The sequence below is a fragment of the Nothobranchius furzeri genome, chromosome 11, assembly GCF_043380555.1.
Source record: "Nothobranchius furzeri strain GRZ-AD chromosome 11, NfurGRZ-RIMD1, whole genome shotgun sequence".
Lineage (NCBI taxonomy): Eukaryota > Metazoa > Chordata > Actinopteri > Cyprinodontiformes > Nothobranchiidae > Nothobranchius > Nothobranchius furzeri.
In genome coordinates this window covers 72,186,080-72,204,891 of record NC_091751.1, presented here as the reverse complement: position 1 = coordinate 72,204,891, position 18,812 = coordinate 72,186,080, and the positions used below count along the sequence as shown (strand labels likewise).

The 18,812-nt window shown below is 44.4% G+C and overlaps 1 protein-coding gene and 1 pseudogene across 1 annotated transcript in view; one reads left to right on the top strand and one right to left on the bottom strand.

Annotated features, from left to right (window-relative positions):
* The window catches only part of kcnn1a (potassium intermediate/small conductance calcium-activated channel, subfamily N, member 1a), a 148,524-nt gene extending 147,812 nt beyond the window's left edge, over nucleotides 1-712 (bottom strand). Inside the window, exon 1 of the mRNA XM_070541837.1 lies at nucleotides 221-712. The gene's annotated coding sequence lies outside the window, so the exon portion shown is untranslated. The remainder of the gene's footprint in view (nucleotides 1-220) is intronic.
* Nucleotides 713-6,874: 6,162 nt separating this feature from the next.
* Nucleotides 6,875-8,658, top strand: LOC139073192 (uncharacterized; annotated as a pseudogene).
* Nucleotides 8,659-18,812: the final 10,154 nt, after the last annotated feature.

The window sequence follows — 18,812 nt, the reverse complement described above, 5'->3', positions numbered from 1 at the left end:
CCCTCAGCATCGTCCCCTCATCAGCTCACACCAGCCAACAACCATGATGAAGGGATTGTGTCTCTGCGCAACAAACATCTAGAACCGGTTGTTTCTGTTTGGATGTCAGAGATCACACCACAGGTGCAGATTACAGACGTTCCATCACCCAGACCCTAAATGTTACCTACAAACCCAGAGAATGATGTGGTGAAAGGCAGGAGTAAAGAAAAGGACGTACCTTTAGCCAGGTGGACGTTAGAAGGCATCTCTGCTTGTGGAGCACACGCCAAGATGATTGGAAATGACAGCAGGAAAATCAATAGAGCCCTACCGATAACAGGGCTCTGCCAGTCGGTGCCGTCTTCTGTGGCTCGCAGCATGAACCAGGAGGAACACAAGCCCGTGTTCTTGCAGTTGGCTGCTCCTCGGTGTCTTCTTCTCCCTTTTAATGTTCACTACTGACAAGAATGTCTTTTCTTTTCATCGTTCTCTCTCTGCTTGTGTTCTCATCTGTGACAGTTCTTCTAAAACCATCCATTTTTGGAGTCCTGGAATACCTTACAGGAGAGGCGTTTCATCAGATAATTACTAACATTTAATAATTACTAACCATAAAATCCAATCTGCCACGGTTTGGATCATGTGGAGAAATGTTCCTGTGAGCTGTGACAACATCAGGAGGTTCGTGACCTTGTGCGAGCTGGCGTTCCCCCTTCTGCTTGTGAATTGATGCGGGGATTCCTTGTGCTATTTTTAGCCCCAGGATGTGGAGAGCTGTGAGTGGGTGGAGGAGAGAGAGAGAGAGACCGAGGAGAAAGAAAAGCAAGGGGGTGGGCGGGACTTCAGCTGCAGCACCAACACACAGCTCCTCGCTCTGAGGGTTTAATCGTGGCCACACAGGCAGGAGAACCAGCAGTGGGAGCGCCATGTCAGGACCGCACCGCTGCTCCCATTCATCATTATTCTATAAAACCACCTTAAATTATCTGGGGGGGGCAAAAGGCACCAATCAGCTGATGACACAGAGTTCAGCTGTAAAGCCTCGGTCACAAACACAGAACGGTTTAGAAATCCATGCCCTCTGGTCTCTTCATTCTGAGATGCATCAAAGTCACGGTCCTGTGTGTGTGTGTGTGTGTGTGTGTGTGTGTGTGTGTGTGTGTGTGTGTGTGTGTGTGTGTGTGTGTGTGTGTGTGTGTGTGTGTGTGTGTGTGTGTGTGTGTGTGTGTGTGTGTGTGTGTGTGTGTGTGTGTGTTTCATCACCGTCTGTGCAGGTGACTGACAGCTTCTCCATCACCTGTGGGGAGGGGCGGGGGTGTCCCGGTGTACCATACAGTAGGAAACATGATGGAAGGAAAACGCGCAGGAATCAAAGAGGACTCCGGCTTATTTCATTATCCACTCAGGCACTTCATCAGAGGAGTGTAATTACAGACAGAAATGGGAGCCGGGAAAAGTGCTGCACATGGGACGGAGCCTATAGACAGTCTTAAAATGATGAATCACTAAGCCCTTCAGTTCTGGTACGTGACATTGTAGATGTGACTCAGCCAAACGTGCAGCTTGTTGAACCACTCCAACATTACCTGTTCCCTTTGATTGGGATTTATGGCCTGGAGCTAATGGAGGAAATAGTTTTACAATAGAAATATTTACTGTTGTGCAGGTTGTATGAGCCGTCGCCCACCCTGCATCTTTACCTGATCTCTACACACCTTGTTGTTTCTTTGTCTCATTTTTCTTTCTTTTCATCAGTTTCATATTCCCCAGCCTTAAATTAATTCACTCTAGGGCTGGGCGATAAATCGAAAATTTATCATTATCAAAATTTGTGACTCTTATTGAGAAAAATTTTCCCATGTCAATAAATTTGATAATAAAAAAAAGAAAGATGTGTGTAGGTTGGCAACGTTCATGTCCCTTTAAGAAGCTGTACCACCTTGAGTCACGTAAAAATGTGACTCAAGTTGAAACGTGTGACAGCGCCATCTAGTGTACAACTTTTGTTTCTGCGCATACCCCTGTGCATAGTTATCGTTATCCAGGTGAAATCCCCAATATATCAAGATACTGATTTTAGACCCACAAGGGGGCCCACTATTAGTGGGCGTACATTGAAGCTCTTCATGATTGGCTGATGCGGAGATCATCCTTCCAATAGCAGCTCGCTTAAGGGCTGCGACTAGACGAAATAGAATCATCACTTCTTATTGGTCATAATTTAACACCCAATCTCAAAACCCTACACAGCACCATTAGACACTCATCTATACAGATTATCAGCAAAACGCGTTCATGTAGGCGGTACTTGCTCTTCAGGCAAAGCTGCTTCTGTTGAATGCTTTTTATGAAAACCAGACTGGAATTAGTCAAAACTGTTGTGTAGTTCCAGAAAAGTCATCAGCTGAGCTGCCACAAGTTACTAGATGAGTTAAAACGACATGAAGTTGACAAACAATAAGGAGTGTGACATTTAAGCCACATTAGTATGTACATGAACACGGTGTTGGTCAGGCCCAAACATCACCTTGTTTAATGTTAGAAGAGAAACACTTGCTTATTGATGAGTGTGGTGGATAGGATGACGGTGCAACGTGAAACCAGAGATAGCTCACAGGATGGTGTGTGTGTGTGGGGGGGGGGGGTCAGAAGAAGAGCAAGAGCCTCAGGGGTGGGAGCTCAAACTACACTAAATATATTATTTTTAACAGTTAAGCAAATGATTTCTTTCTCATTGAAGTAGTTAAAATTTTAAAAGTTCCGCTCCAGGGTGTTAGAAAATAGAAATAAAGTGCTCAAATATGGACGTTGGCCCTGTTCTGTGAAAAGAAATCCCAAAATAAAAAGTTAAATAAACATTTATTTAGAATAATTTGATTATAAGATAATTTAGAATAATCTAGCTTGTATCAAATATAGATTATTAGAATTTTAGAACATTATGTTTTGGAGGGAGAGCTGTTGCCTTGCAGCGAGAAGGTCCTGGGTTCGCTTCCCAGCCTGGGATCTTTCTGCATGGAGTTAGCGTGTTCTCCCTGTGCATGCGTGGGTTCTCTCCGGCTTCCTCCCACAGTCCAAAAACATGACTGTTAGGTTGACTGGTCTGTTTAAATTGTCCTTAGGTGTGTGTGTGAGTGTGTGTGCATGATTGTTTGTCCTGTGTGTCTCTGTGTTGCCCTGCGATGGACTGACTCTCTGTCCAGGGTGTACCCCGCCTGATTGCCCGTTGACTGCTGGAGATAGGCACCAGCCCCCCGTGACCCTACATGGACAAGCGGGTTCAGACAATGGATGGATGGATGGATATTTTGGAGGATCTGCCTCTGTGTCATCGTCCTCCCCTTCATCATCAACTGTCCGTCTCTGTTTTTCTTAGATATCTTAGTTTAAAACTACTAAATATTGTCGTGGTCTGAGGTGAGTGACTCCCATCTGATGGCACATGTGAACTTGTTTGCAGGTGGGCAGCGCCACTGAGCAGCCAGTCAGGTATAAAGGAGGGAGTGAGACAAAGGCTCACCTTGGGTATTACCGACCTGAGTAGCATGTGCCAGCCTCTAGTTAAACCTCTCCTTCTCTCTCGAGCTCTTTGTTAATACCACTTTGTTCTCTTCTCCAATATTATTCAAGCCAACCTTCTTCTTAGCGCTCACCTACCCTCAACTGCACTGTAAAACCTAACAGCATATCTTATTAAACTGAGTTGAAATAACCTAATTCCCCAAAAGTGTTGCACCAACTGATTTATGTGAAGTTCAACTTACTCAAAACTGACTAACTTAATTATTTGAACATCTGAATTTGTTAGATACACTAATTTTATTTTGGCTGATGTCCATAAACTCATAAGTAAGTTAACAGCGCAGGCCCTGCTGAACTAGGTAGGTGACCCTGTGTAGCTGCCATGAGGTGCCCAGCCCCAGGAACCATTTTCTTTCTCCGCTGAACAGAGGAGCCAGAAATCATCATAGATGACCATGGACGTAATTTTTTTGGGGGGGGGACATGTGCGCCCCCCCACACTTTTTCCAAAGTCAAGTTTTGACCCCTGCACTTTTTACCATCCAAAAACAATATTGCACTATATTAAACTGACACTGGTTGCGCTCTAGGACCAAGCCTAAAACAACCGTTTGTGTGGAAGCCGGTTTCCCATTAGAGCGTACTGTAAAGATGCACCCCACCCCCCCCACCTCCCACTCCATGTCCCCGCACTTCTAAAGTGAAAGTTACGTCCATGTAGCTGACTGAAAAAGATGACTACTGACAACCATTTTTAAATTTAAGGTAAGAATGTTGTTTCCATCGTTATGTTGTGTGTTGTATCCTAGTGTAAGTTCCTGAGTAAATTACAAACCTTAACTGTGGCGAGGTGTTTAATGTGCTGTGTGACCTACGGTTTATCTGCACTACAACAGTAGGTTACTAACAGCTTCATGGTTGAAATGATTGTATTTATCAAAATGCTTTTGAATGCTATTCAGAGTCCTTTGGCCTAAAGTTGGTGATACAGTACTAGACAGTCTCTGAGTTTTACTATGTTATGTTATAGGAACAAATGTAGAGCCGTGACATCATTCTATTACATAAAAACATAAGCATCTATTAGAATGAGTTAGTAGTCATTTCTATCTAAAGGGTGTTTCTCTTATGTGGAGCTTTGCACAGACATGAGCTACATAATCTCTGAGTACTATGATACTAAACAGTGTGTGATTGATTTGTTGGATTTTTCAGATGACTTTCCCGGCCAAGAGCTGACCACGGCCCAGACCATGATGCACCACTGAGGTCCCTCCTACCGACAAGGATGCTGAACTTGGATTTTACTGGGAATCAGGGTTAAGCTGTCATGTGTTTATAATTTTTGCAGTTACTATTTATATTCCCTTCACTTTTCAAATGTAATGGATATGATTTTGTCTTCTCTGCATTACAAGACTCTTTAAGAAAGATGAAATTTGGATGTAACGGTGTTTTAACCCTCCCACTGTCTTTATGGGTGACCCCGCAAGGAAAGTTGACCACTGAGCAGGAGTGATGGTTTATCCCTTGAGGTCCGCGTGGCAGGGGTGAGGTTGTGCTCACTCCTCAGGGTGCTGTCTCCCTCTCTCTCACTCAAGTCTGTCTATAAGAAACTACATTTGTGCTAAGCTGCGAAGGTATTCCCTGTTTGTTGCTATTGAAAGGTAGATGCATTTAGTCGTGTGATTCTGTCATGCTCCTTTGTGTGATTTGTCACTTTTTGTCATTGCTTGTGCAGCCGGGTGACAGATAACGCTGCTCTCCGACGTTAGCACTAAGCTACCTCCTGATTCCGGTCTGATCAACCATGAATTATTAAACAGCCCATTGCAAAAATATGGGACATTAATTCCGAATTCATACCGGAATTATCCAGGCAGACTCCTGAAGCTGGTCGTTTTACACGCCAGAGCGCGCTTTAATTCCCGCAGCTTGACTAGCTCAAGATTGCTAGTCTTAGCTTTATACTTGAAGAGTGTTAGCGAAGTAATATACCGTAAATTGTACGCTATTGCAGACAATTAATTACGAGAATATGTGCACGGTATGCCGTCTGGTCAAAGAGGTTGATTTTCCGAGTCAACTTTAAACCTAAAAAAGCGCCTGGACCCAGAAGCTCCAGGCCTTGCTTGCATGGCAAGCTAAGTAGCTGCTAACATTAGCTAAGGCTCGACAATGCCGCGGACTCTAATCCGACAGCGCTGTCAACCGTCTTGCGCAGCGTTTGCCTGTGTCTCAACTCACTAACTTCTACAAAACAAGCGCCTGTATTTTTCTAGCAGTTTTTGGCGCATATATTTTTCAACTTTTATTGCTGAGACGATCTCTACCGATGGCCCGTCCGCCATTTTGGGCCCAGCGTAACCGCGCGTGATGGAGTGACGTTCGGTGTAATCTTAGTTGATTGATCATGTCTGATCAGGAAGGGCTTTGCTTTCCCACTGTGGGTAACATAATCATCGATTCTGTTCTGATGACAATGGGCTCTACAGCTCTGGATGCTTGTGGCTATAATACCTCTTTGATGAACATTACGCCAGATGACTTGTTAAAAATGTTGCTGAGACACGTGGATAATTTGCGATTTAATCAACGAGGGGAAGAAAGTTAGAGCAGCAGCCCGCACGGAGAATCTGGGGCAGTTCGCTGTGTTCCTAGCTTTTCTCTGGGACAAAGAAGTCACGGGTCTCTTGAGTACACAAGACGTTATGCGCATACTCTGTGAGCAAATGAGCCAAAAGCAGAGTTGTGACTCTGCTGCTGAAAGGGAGACTTGGAGAAATGAACTGACTAAAGCAAACGAAGAGAATGCAGTGTTGTTGGATAAGAAAAACAGAGCAGAAAATCAAGTAACTGGTTTGCAGAAAGAGGTGGGTGAGCTGAGGGCTGCTCTCCTTTCAGATGTGAATCAGGCAAAAGCCTGGGATACAGAAAATGCTGATTTAAAAACACAGATTTCTGATGTCACTAGAAAAGGGAGGGTGACCCACCCCGCCCCACCGGCTCCACCTTCTCCTCCACCTGCTGCCGGTGCTGCTGATGTGGTTGTGCCAGCCCTCCAGACGGCTCAACCACATCCACCTGTGCCTCCAGCCCCACTGCCCCCACCTGCTGCACCTGCCGGTGCTGCTGCCGTGGTGGTGGTACCAGCTCCCCAGCCAGCTCAACAATACCCACCTGCTGCACCTGCCGGTGCTGCTGCGGTGGTCTTGCCAGCTCTCCAGCCAGCTCAACCATACCCACCTGTAACCACGGCTGACATCGAAGCTTTTCCCTTCCTGTTGGGGAGGACATGCTTCAGCACTTTAAGCCTGTCATTTCATTCTGTGATTGGAAACTACGAACTCGGTTGACTCAACCAATGCCCATGGTGCCTCTTGAGGACCTCATTCCCTCTTTAGGTGTTGTTAACTACAACGGCGCCACTAGAGTGACCAGTCGATCCAGTACCTCTGAGGTCAGTGACATCCACAGTGATTGTGTCGTCTCTGCAGCAGACTTACTTCACCCCACCTGCCGAAGGGAAGGCTGATGACATCACTGATCCTACACCACTACTGGTCGACCCTAATGTCTCTGACTGCACCTGTGCGTCGACCGAGGGCCCTCCCTAGCGCACACCTGCGCCACACCCTCACAAGGCCGCGCCTGTGCCTGCCAACAGTCTAACGCGTTCTTGGTTTCAGTTTTCAGGACTGACAAAGTATCTCTTGCTAGTTGCGTGTGTCTGTCTGATGTCAACAGCGGCTAAGCTTCCTTCACAGCCTCCTCTAACGCATCTGTACGAACCTGGGCCCTCTTCGGGTATCAAGCTCCGAGAACTCCCAGGTCTGCTGCTGATTGGCTGCACCTGGTGGTAAGGAGTTTCCTGTTTCCTGTTTTCAGTGTTGAACTCCGTGAAGCTGTTTGGTGTTTGGGGCTCGCTTAAACCGATTTAATTTCTCTGTAACAGGATATCTCTGAGTTATTGTAGCACAAAAGCACGCTAAAACACACATTTTCTGTTGTTCCACCTAGCTTTTAGGGAACCATTTGAGTTTGCATGCAGTTTATTTGGTGTTGAACAGTTTGCTCGTCCAGTTAGCTTAGCCTCAGCACGGCTATGGCTACTTCTGTCTCTGCTTCTCCGTCTCCTATCTCTTGCTCTCTGTGTCAGATATTTAGTTACTCCTCTGCCTCCTTTAGTGATAATGGTACGTGTAATAAATGTAGCATTTTTGTAGCTTTGGAGGCGAGGGTGTCGGAATTGGAGTCCCGGCTCCGCGCTGTTGAAAAACCTGTAAACAGCCGTAGCTACTTAGCTAGCGCGGGGCTAACTAGCTCAGAAACACCCCGTAGCAGTCCTCCAGTAGAACCCGAGCAGCTGGGACCTCAGGCTGGCTGGGTGACGGTACGCAGGAAGCATAGAACCCAGCCCGTGGGCCACCACCAACCCGTCCACGTTTCTCATAGATTTACCCCGCTCAGTGACGCACCCATTGACAAGCCGACCATGATCATTGGCAGCTCCATAGTCAGAAACGTGGCATTAGAGACTCCAGCAACCATAGTTAATTGTTTACCTGGGGCCAGAGCGGGCGACATTAAATCTTATCTGAAACTGCTGGCTAAGGATAAGCGTAAATACAGTAAGATTGTTATTCACGCTGGCGGTAACGACACCCGGTTACGCCAATCGGAGGTCACTAAAATTAATGTCGGTGTGCAAGTTTGCCAAAACGATGTCGGACTCCATAATTTTCTCTGGCCCCCTGCCTGATCGGACCAGTGACGACATGTTTAGCCGCATGCTGTCCTTCAACCGCTGGCTGTCTAGGTGGTGTCCTGAAAACAATGTGGGCTACATTGATAATTGGAAAACTTTTTGGGGAAAACCTGGTCTGATGCAGAGAGATGCGATCCATCCCTCTTTGGATGGAGCAGCTCTTCTTTCTAGGAATATGGCCAGTTTTATTAGTCCTCCATGACTACCCAGGTTCCAGACCAGGAAGCAGAGTCGTAGTTTAACCCACCCCTCTGCAGCTTCTGTACTGTTACCCACCCACTACCCCATAGAGACAGTGTCCTGCCCACGGCCAAAACCACACAGATTAAATATCAGGCTTAATAAAGCAAATCATGGAAATCTCATAAATATTAGAACAAATTCAACAGAGCAGAAAACTAGAAAAATTAAATGTGGGTTGTTGAACATTAGATCCATTTTTTCTAAGACTTTGCTTGTTAATGACTTGATTTGTGATAATCAGATCTCTTTGCTCTCTCTCACAGAATCCTGGCTGCAGCAAGAGGACTATGTTAGCTTAAACGAGTCGACTCCTTCAAATTATTTAAATCATATTGCTCGAAGTACAGGGCGAGGAGGAGGAGTGGCAACCATTTTTCATTCGGACTTATTAACCAATCCCTTACAGATTAATAGCAACAGTTCATTCAAACATCTTATCCTTAGTTTTCCTAATCCAGATTGCAAAACTGTAAAACCACTCTTGTTTGTAGTTTTATATCGTCCACCAGGCCCTTACTCTGAGTTTTTGGATCAGATCTCTGATTTTTTTATCTGATTTGGTGCTAAATACTGATAAGGTCATTGTAGTGGGGGATTTCAACATTCATGTGGACATTGAAAATGATAGCCTCAATGTAGCCTTTAGTAATATCTTAGACTCAATTGGTTTTACTCAAAGAATACATAGCTCCACCCACTCCTGCCATCATACATTGGACCTTGTGCTGACTTATGGCATAGAGTGTGAGGAAATAACAATCTTTCCACATAATCCAGTCCTCTCGGACCACTTTCTGATAACCTTTGAGTTTTTTATAACTGAGTTCTCGAGACATGAAAGTAAATTTCACTATAGTCGGTCTCTATCTGACAACGCTGTTGCATCTTTTAAATCAACTGTTCCATCTTTACTGTCCTCAGCATCTCAGAGGCACGTAGCAGAGGGCAATATTTTCAGTTCTAGCCCCTCACAAATTGATACCTTAGTTCATCATGTGAATTCCTCTTTACGTGTGGCATTAGATGATGTTGCCCCTTTAAAAAAGAAGCTAATTAGGGACAGGAAGTTGGCTCCCTGGTTTAATTCTCATTTAAGAGCCTTAAAACAAAACTCTAGGAAATTGGAGAGAACATGGCGCTCTACGCACCATGAGGAGGCCTACCTATCCTGGAAAAATAGTCTTGTGCTTTATAAAAATAAGTTTCGACAAACTAGAACTGCTTATTTCTCAGCACTAATTGAGGAGAATAAGCATAATCCTAAATTTCTTTTCAGTACAGTTGCTAAACTTACACAGAATCATAGCTCTGAGCCATCTATTCCCTTAGCCCTCAGCAGCAATGACTTCATGGGATTTTTTACAAGTAAAATTAATTCTATTAGAAACAAAATCTTTAACATCCTCCCTAATGCGATTTCTTCTTCCTCAGTAAGTGAGGCAGCATCAGAGGTGACTGTAGAGCCTCATCTGTGCTTGAACCGTTTTGATCCAGTTGAGCTTTCAGAGTTATCAAAAATATTAGCTTCATCTAAACCTTCAACTTGCATTTTGGATCCAATCCCAACCAAATTATTTAAAGATGCATTTCCTTTGGTTACTGCCCCCATTCTAAATATAATCAATCTATCCTTAGTAAATGGGTATGTACCACAAGATTTTAAGGTTGCTGTAATCAAACCTTCACTTAAGAATCCTTCTCTGGATCCAGATGACCCAAAGAATTATAGACCAATATCTAACCTTCCATTTTTATCCAAAGTCCTGGAGAAAATAGTGGCCATCCAAGTATGTGAGCATTTAAACACTAATGCTCCGTTTGAGGAATTTCAGTCTGGTTTTAGAGAGTATCACAGCACTGAAACTGCATTAGTGAGAGTTACAAATGATATTCTCATGGCCTCAGATAAGAATCTTGTGTCTGTTCTAGTCTTGTTAGATCTCAGTGCTGCCTTTGACACAGTTGATCACAATGTTCTTTTAGAAAGACTTGAACATGTTGTAGGGATAAAAGGAACAGCGTTAGGCTGGTTTAAATCCTACCTGTCTGACAGATTTCATTTTGTAAATGTACATGACAAATCTTCTTCATACTCCAGGGTTACTTGTGGAGTACCACAGGGTTCAGTGCTTGGACCAATTCTTTTTACTATATATATGCTCCCAATTGGTAAAATCATTAGACAGCATGGGATAAACTTCCACTGTTATGCTGACGATACTCAGTTATATTTATCCATTAACCCTGATGAACCTAATCGGTTGGGTAGATTACATGCTTGTCTTGAGGACATAAAAAATTGGACGACTCTAAACTTTTTGCTTTTAAATCAAGACAAGACAGAAGTTCTCATCTTTGGACCAGAAAACCAGAAAAGGAAATTGCTTAGCCAGTCGCCTGACCTGAATGGCATTACATTAATCTCCGAGAAAAAAGCAAGGAACCTTGGTGTTATCTTTGACCAGGACATGTCTTTCAATTCCCAGGTTAAACAGGTTTGTAGGATTTCCTTTTTCCACCTTCGGAATATTGCTAAGATTAGAAGCATCCTTTCCAGGAGTGATGCTGAAAAACTAGTTCAGGCATTTATTACATCAAGACTGGATTACTGTAATTCATTACTCTCAGGAAGTCCACAGAATGTAGTTAAAAGTCTTCAGCTTGTCCAAAATGCTGCAGCTAGAGTTCTGATGAGAATTAAAAAGAGAGATCATATCTCTCCTGTCTTAGCTTCCCTACATTGGCTACCTGTTAAATTCAGAATAGATTTTAAGATCCTCCTTCTCACATATAAAGCTCTTAATAATCAAGCTCCATCATACATCAGTAATCTGATTGTTCCATATGTTCCTAACCGAGCACTTCGCTCTCAGACTGCAGGTCTACTGGTGGTTCCCAGAATATCTAAAAATAGGATGGGAAGCAGATCTTTTAGTTATCAGGCTCCTCTCCTGTGGAACCAGCTCCCAGCTTTAGTCCGTGAGGCAGACACTTTGTCTACTTTTAAGAATAGGCTTAAAACATTTTTATTTTATAGGGCCTATGGTTAAAATCTGATGTTAGCCTAGATCTGGACAAGTGGGGGAGTACAGGGAGGTGGAGTGTACAGTCGGTAAAGACGGCTCTCCCTTGCCCTGCCTCCAACATGCCTCCATCTAAATAGGATAGATTATCCATAGTTATCTCTGTAGTTATGCTGCTATAGGCTTAGACTGCTGGAGGACACACTGATCACTTTCCACACTCTACTACTTTCTTCTACTATCTGCTCTTTAACTGTATTATTTCCTGTTATTTCAGCTGTTAACTTTATTTCACACTACCAGAGAGCAGTTAGATCTGCTCGTAATAACTATTTTTCTGCTATCATTTCACAGCATCATGGAGACCAGTCCAGGCTGTACAGCACAGTTAACTCCCTGCTACTGTTAAATGAGTCTGATGGTCTAAATCCCACTGTTGCTTTATGCACAGAGCTACAGAGCTTTTTCCTCAACAAGATCCTTGGTATTAGGCTTAGCCTCCAGCCTCAAATACACACTATCCATGTGGAACCGCCGGATCCACCTGCCTTCTCAGACTTTGCTCCAGTTCAGCTTGCTGACTTGATGAAACTGATTAGCTCCATGAAGCCAGCTGGCTCTTCGGTGGACTGCCTCCCAGCTAAATTGGTACGTGACTCGGTGTCTGCGCTGAGCCCGGCACTCATGAACATTTTTAACATTAGCCTCAGCACTGGAGTGTTCCCTAAGGTTTTTAAAGATGCGGTTGTTCAGCCGATATTGAAAAAACCTGGTTTGGATCCCTCCACTTATGAGAACTTTCGCCCGATATCGAAAGTCCCGTTTCTCTCGAAGGTCCTTGAGAAAATTGTGCATGGCCAGATCTCTGCCCATATGAATAGCAACTCGTTGCTGGATGTATTTCAGTCAGCTTTTAGACCAAACCATAGCACAGAGTCTGCTTTGATTAGGGTGCTAAATGACATTCTGGTGGCATCTGACTCTGGGTCTAGGGTACTGCTGCTCCAGCTGGACCTTTCAGCGGCTTTTGATACGGTCGATCACCAAATTTTACTGAATCGGCTTGGGTCTTGGGTTGGGGTGACGGGGGTGGCGCTTAAATGGTTCCGCTCCTACCTATCAAACCATACCATCTCTGTACAGATTGGTGACTGTGCATCCTCCAGTCTTCCACTGCCTTGGGGGGTGCCGCAAGGTTCCGTTCTTGGGCCATTGCTGTTTTCAATCTACCTTCTGCCTCTGGGCAATATCCTGAATCAGCATGGCCTGAGCTACCACATCTACGCAGATGACTGTCAGCTATACGTGGAAATGGACGAGAAAAATGCGGGCTCGAAATTGGCTGCATGTATGGATGACGTGAAGGGCTGGCTGGCATCCAACTTCTTAAAACTGAATGAAAAGAAGTCTGAGTTTATTGTTTTTGACCCCCGCAACCACCATGGCTCTCACCCTGTTTGTGACCTTTTAACCCTTAACCCCAAACAGTGTGTGACGAGTCTCGGGGTCAAGCTGGATGCTGGACTCACAATGGCCCCACAGATAAACTCTGTAGTGAGGTCGAGTTTTTATCAGCTTCGCCGCCTTACTCACCTCAGACGAATCCTGAAACGGAGGCATTTGGAGTCAGTCATTCATGCATTCATTACCTCTCGCCTGGACTATGCAAACGCCCTCCTCGTTGGTGTTCCGGACTCTGCCCTGAATCGGCTGCAGGTTGTTCAGAATGCTGCTGCCAGGTTCTTGACGGGTACACACCGACGTAGCCACATTACACCTGTCCTGGCACATCTTCACTGGCTCCCTGTCATTTTCAGAGTGCAGTTTAAGTTACTGACTTTTGTTTTTAAAGCGCTCAGTGACCTGGCACCTTCCTACCTCTCTGCCCTTCTCACTCCATATGTGCCCACCCGCTCGTTGAGGTCGGCTGACCTATTGCTGCTGCACACGCCGCGGATGAGGCTCAAATCGCGGGGTGAACGAGCATTTGTCCATGCTGCCCCAAAGCTATGGAACTCATTGCCCATTGGAGTTCGGCAGGCTCCATCTCTGGCGGTTTTTAAATCTCGTTTAAAGACCCACTTTTACACTTTGGCTTTTAGACAGTGACTCGTTTTAGTGTTTTATTGTGTCATTGTTTTAATGTGTTCTTATTATTCATGTTTTCTCTGCTTTTAATTGAGATTTTATCCTTAGTTTTAGCTCCTTGTAATGGGTGTGTTTTGTTTTAGCCTGTGCAGCACTTTGGGCAGCTCCCATGCTGCATTTTAAATGTGCTATATAAATAAACTATGCTATGCTATGCTATTTTCTCTCTAAGTGTTTTTCTCCCCAGAAGAAGCTACAACGATGTTCTGCTGAGCTGTGGTGGCCTCATGGAGGGGGCCATCATCTAGCACACTGCTGCTAACCACTTAAACATTCTCCCTCTCCTGATAATAACTTTTTGCTTTCCTTGACGTTGGATGTGCTACTACTAGTTTACCCGTTTAATTATAGATCCACTAGGATAAATACAATAAAGTTTATCTTTCACCAAATAGAATATTTACTAAGACATCACAATATAACTGTAGACACATTACATGTGTGTGTGTGTGTGTGTGTGTGTGTGTGTGTGTGTGTGTGTGTGTGTGTGTGTGTGTGTGTGTGTGTGTGTGTGTGTGTGTGTGTGTGTGTGTGTGTGTGTGTGTGTGTGTGTGTGTGTGTTCTCCATCCCCAGTGAGTCATGGAGGATGGCTGCTTATACTGAGCCAGAATTCTCTGGAGGAGAACAAACCCTCTAGTGCCTGCCAGAATGGCTATGCCCCGTAATAATAATAATAACAATAAAAATAATATTATTAGTAATAATAATAATAATAACAATAATGACAATAATGATAATGATAATAGTAATAATGATAATGATAATAGTAATAATGATAATGATAATAGTAATAATAATAGTAATAATAGTGATAATAATAATAATACAATAATGATAATAATGATAATAATAATACTGATCATGATAATAATAACGATAATAATAATAATAATAACAATCATAATAGTAATAATAGTGATAACAATAATACAATAATAATAATAATACAATAATGACAATAATAATGATAATGATAATGATAATGATAATAATAATAATAATAATAATAATAATAATAATATGCAACAATTGTAAAGACTGTCATGAAGAACAATCATTCTTGGACAGTACTTTTACATTGCCACAACTCCTGCTCGGTCTACCTCCTCAAAATCTAGCAACTCCAACTAGAACTCAACTTCCCAGGATCCCTATCACCTGCGCTTCCTGCCTATAAACAGAAGTGCCTTTCCTCAGTACTCAGTCGTTGTTCTTACTGAACCTTGTCCAGAGTTTACCCAAATAACCAACTTACCGACCAACCAGCCAGTCTATCCACGCTGTCTACCCACACACAGTAATGGGCCATTCCCATATGTACCTGGTCGGCCCGGCCCGGATAGCATAGCTTGCTTACATATCTTGGTGGCCTGCCTTTTTTTAGGGTGCAACAAGACAGTTTTTCAGCCCTCTTTCTGAGGTGGTCTGCTTCAGGCTGACCAGGGCCAACACACCCACTGCTGACAGCAAATTCACACCTTCCATTACAGCAAGCCTCTGATTGGTGGGTCGAATCAGCCCACATGGGCTTAAGGCATGCTCAATTCATTATCATGCTGATTACCTAGAAGCTGAAAATGTCTCTGACTGCATTCCTTGCATACCTAAGCAAGGATGTGTGGAATCAACTGGGCCAGGCTGAAGCCGACTGGAGCTATCCGGGCAGGGCCGACCAGGTACAGATGGGAATGGCCCATAAGTCAGCTTTTCTCCCTTACTTGAACTACTCTACTGCTGTTCCGAGATTAAACCACGTCAGCCCAACCCAACTCATGTTAAAAATGTATACAGATCTATTCGAAAAGAAAAACTGAAACATCACATGGTCCTAAGTATTCAGACCCTTTGCTGTGTTTGTTATCCTGATTGGACCTGATTAGGAAGCCACACACCGGTCTATATAAGACCTTACAGCCTTATGCAGGCCAGAGCAAATGAGAACCATGAGGTCAGAGGAACCGCATGAAGAGCTCAGAGACCAAATTGTGGCCAGGCAAAGATCTGCCCAAGGTTACGAAAACATCTCTGCTGCACTTAAAGCATCTTTCCGGAGTATTTCTCTTATCCAACGGCACCATCTAGTGGCTGATAAGCATGTCACACAAAAAGTCTCTCAATCTGTTTTTTTTTCTTCTTCTGGATGGCGACTTTACGTTTATAGTTTGTTAATGTCCTAATGTAGCCGGGGTTAAGGGGGGTGGGGGGTGCTGTGCTGCTCTCACGTTGCTGCTGGCTGTTCATTACGCCAGCCCTCTATGTGTCAGCATACCTCCCGTTCGCCCGTCATCCCCGGGGGTGCGCTTGGGTTCGGGGGCCACAAAGAGGGGCCAATTGAGGACCACTGGTGTAAGCAGTTAGTTGGTTAGTTCTGCTCAGTTTCCTATTGCACGGTAGCCTAGTGAACTAGACCAAATTCTTGCTTTGCAAAGAATGGTCTAGGAATGCTCCACTGGAACCTCCGCAGCCCCAACAGCATTCTGGCTGACCAATCACAGCTCTCTAGAGGGGTTTCAAACACATAAAGAGCTGTGATTGGTCCATAATGGTGGGCCAATCATAGTGCTCTATCTGCTTAGTGAACAAATCACAGAGCTTTATCCGCTTTGTGGGCCAATCAGGGCACTCTATATGCCTGGTGGGTGGGATGATGCAACAGAGTGAAACAAGAGTATGTCACATTCATTGTCCAGTGGAATGCGGAGATCATTTGAAAGACAACGGTAGAACCCGCCCCACAACCGAGAGCCGTCAATGGAGCGTGGCCAGACTAAATAATACATTTATTTAGTCTGGCTTGCCAGGCTAATTGCACGGAGCTCTGCGGGGCAGGGGGCTTGCATAGCAAAAAAAAACGACGTATTTCTTACATTTTATCACAGTACATGATGAGATAATTACTTTTACGGATTCCTGACAAATCATACATAACTTCCGACAGGAGAAAACTCCAGAAACATACTTTAAGCTTCCTAAGAGTGACCTTCATAATCCTTAAATGGAAGATGTTTGGGACAGCCGGAAGCCTTCCTAGAGAAGGCCATCCAGCCAAACGGAGCTACCGGGGAGAAGAGCTTTGGTGATAAAAGTGAAGAAGAACCCAAAGATCACTCTGGCTGAGCTCCAGAGATGCAATCAGGAGATGGGAGAAAATAGTAGAAAGTCAACCATCACTGCAGCCCTCCACCAGTCAGGGCTTTATGGCAGAGTGGACCATCAGAAGCCTCTCCTCTGTTCAAGACCCGTGAAAGTCCAAATGGAGTTTGTTAGAAGACACCTTCAGGACCCTGAGATGGTGAGAAATAAGATTTTCTGGTCTGATGAGACCAAGATGGAACTTTTCAGCCTTCATTGTAAGAGGTGTGTGTGGAGAAAACCAGGCACTGCTCATCATTTGTCCAATACAGTCCCCATGGTGAAGCATGGCGGTGGCAGCATCGTGCTGTGGGGGTGTTTTTCAGCTGCAGGGACAGGACGACTGGTTGCAATGGAGGGAATGATGAATGTGGCCAAGTACAGGGATATCCTGGACAAGAACCTTCTCTAGAGTACTCAGGACCTCAGACTGGGCCAAAGGTTTATCTTCCAACATGACGATGACCCTAAGCACACCGCTAAAATGGCTTCACTGCAACTCTGCGGCTGTTCTTGAGTGGCCCAGCCAGAGCCGCAGACGTAAACCCAACTGAGCATCTCTGGAGACCTAAAGATGGCTGTCCACCAACGTTCACCATCCAAGCTGACAGAACTGGAGAGGTTCTGCAACGAGGAATGGTCGAGGATCCCCAAATCCAGGTGTAAGAAAACAATATGATCATTAACCCTCTGGAGGCAGGCATTGCTTTAAAACCTAACTACCTGGTTACTCCACATACGTGTTTCATGAGCATGTTTAACTCAGAAGTACCCCTGAAGGACTTTGTTGTTCATCCTTTTATCAAAACTTATTTTGAGCCTGAGAGGGTTAAACGTGAAGCAGTTCTAACCTTCAGTAGAAAATAAAGAAATGAGAAAATGTAAATAAAGTCCAGGCAAGACATTAGGAGGACACGAAGGCATCGAGATAACTGCATCCACACAGGTGAGAAAACAAAATGTGGTACACACACACACACACACACACACACACACACACATAGGCGTCATTTTAACCGGGGACGCCGGGGACATGTCCCCGGCAAAATTTGTGATTGGCAGCTGTGTCCCCCCCACTTTAAAAAACGCCTGCTGATGAGGATTTTTGTTTTACCAGCTCAGATCTTATACCAGGGGTCGGCAACCTGTTCCCATCAAAGAGCCATTATTACCCGTTTCCCACGGTAATTCTGGACGGACCTTAATAAGCAGTGACTTAAGTGAAGCAGGCAGGTCGCGCTAGAAAATTTAGTTTAAAAAGACGTCATAAATGTGTTCCCCCGTCATTTTTATTTCTAAAATATGAAGTAAAAACTCACAATTTAATTTTCATTCATTTGTCATTAATATGTAGTCTACACCCGTGCGTTAAGTGGACCATCTTCCAGTAAAAGCAAAGCATCCAGCCCACCTCTCCAAATGCGTAAAATGTGCATCAGCCGCTAGTTAGGCGCGCCGCACGCACCGTCAGCTACGTCAGCCCAGACAAGAGCAGAGCAACTAGAGAAAGACTAGAGGATAATTGTGTCTGGATGTGGATGGAGATTACATTTTACAGCAGCCTGATCATCATTTAAATACGTAAACCATCACCTGTCTTCTAGTCCACGCTATCAGCATTATTTTAATTGGTGTGTGTGTGTGTGTGTGTGTGTGTGTGTGTGTGTGTGTGTGTGTGTGTGTGTGTGTGTGTGTGTGTGTGTGTGTGTGTGTGTGTGTGTGTGTGTGTGTGTGTGTGTTTTCCACTTCAAACACTGGTCTAACCAACCAGACCAGCGTGTCCAGTAACATATTAATGTTACACTTCATGTAGGCTAGGAACGTTTCACCTGCCGTGGCCCGACCGCTTCTGCTCCACATAAACTTTGTGCGTGATCAAATGTCTCTACGCGTCATGCGTCTCCATATTAGAGACGGGAACAAGCGCTGTTCAGCCAAAGTTTCATAATTTCATGAAAAGAACATTTTTCCAAGTGACACATCCCTCAGAGAG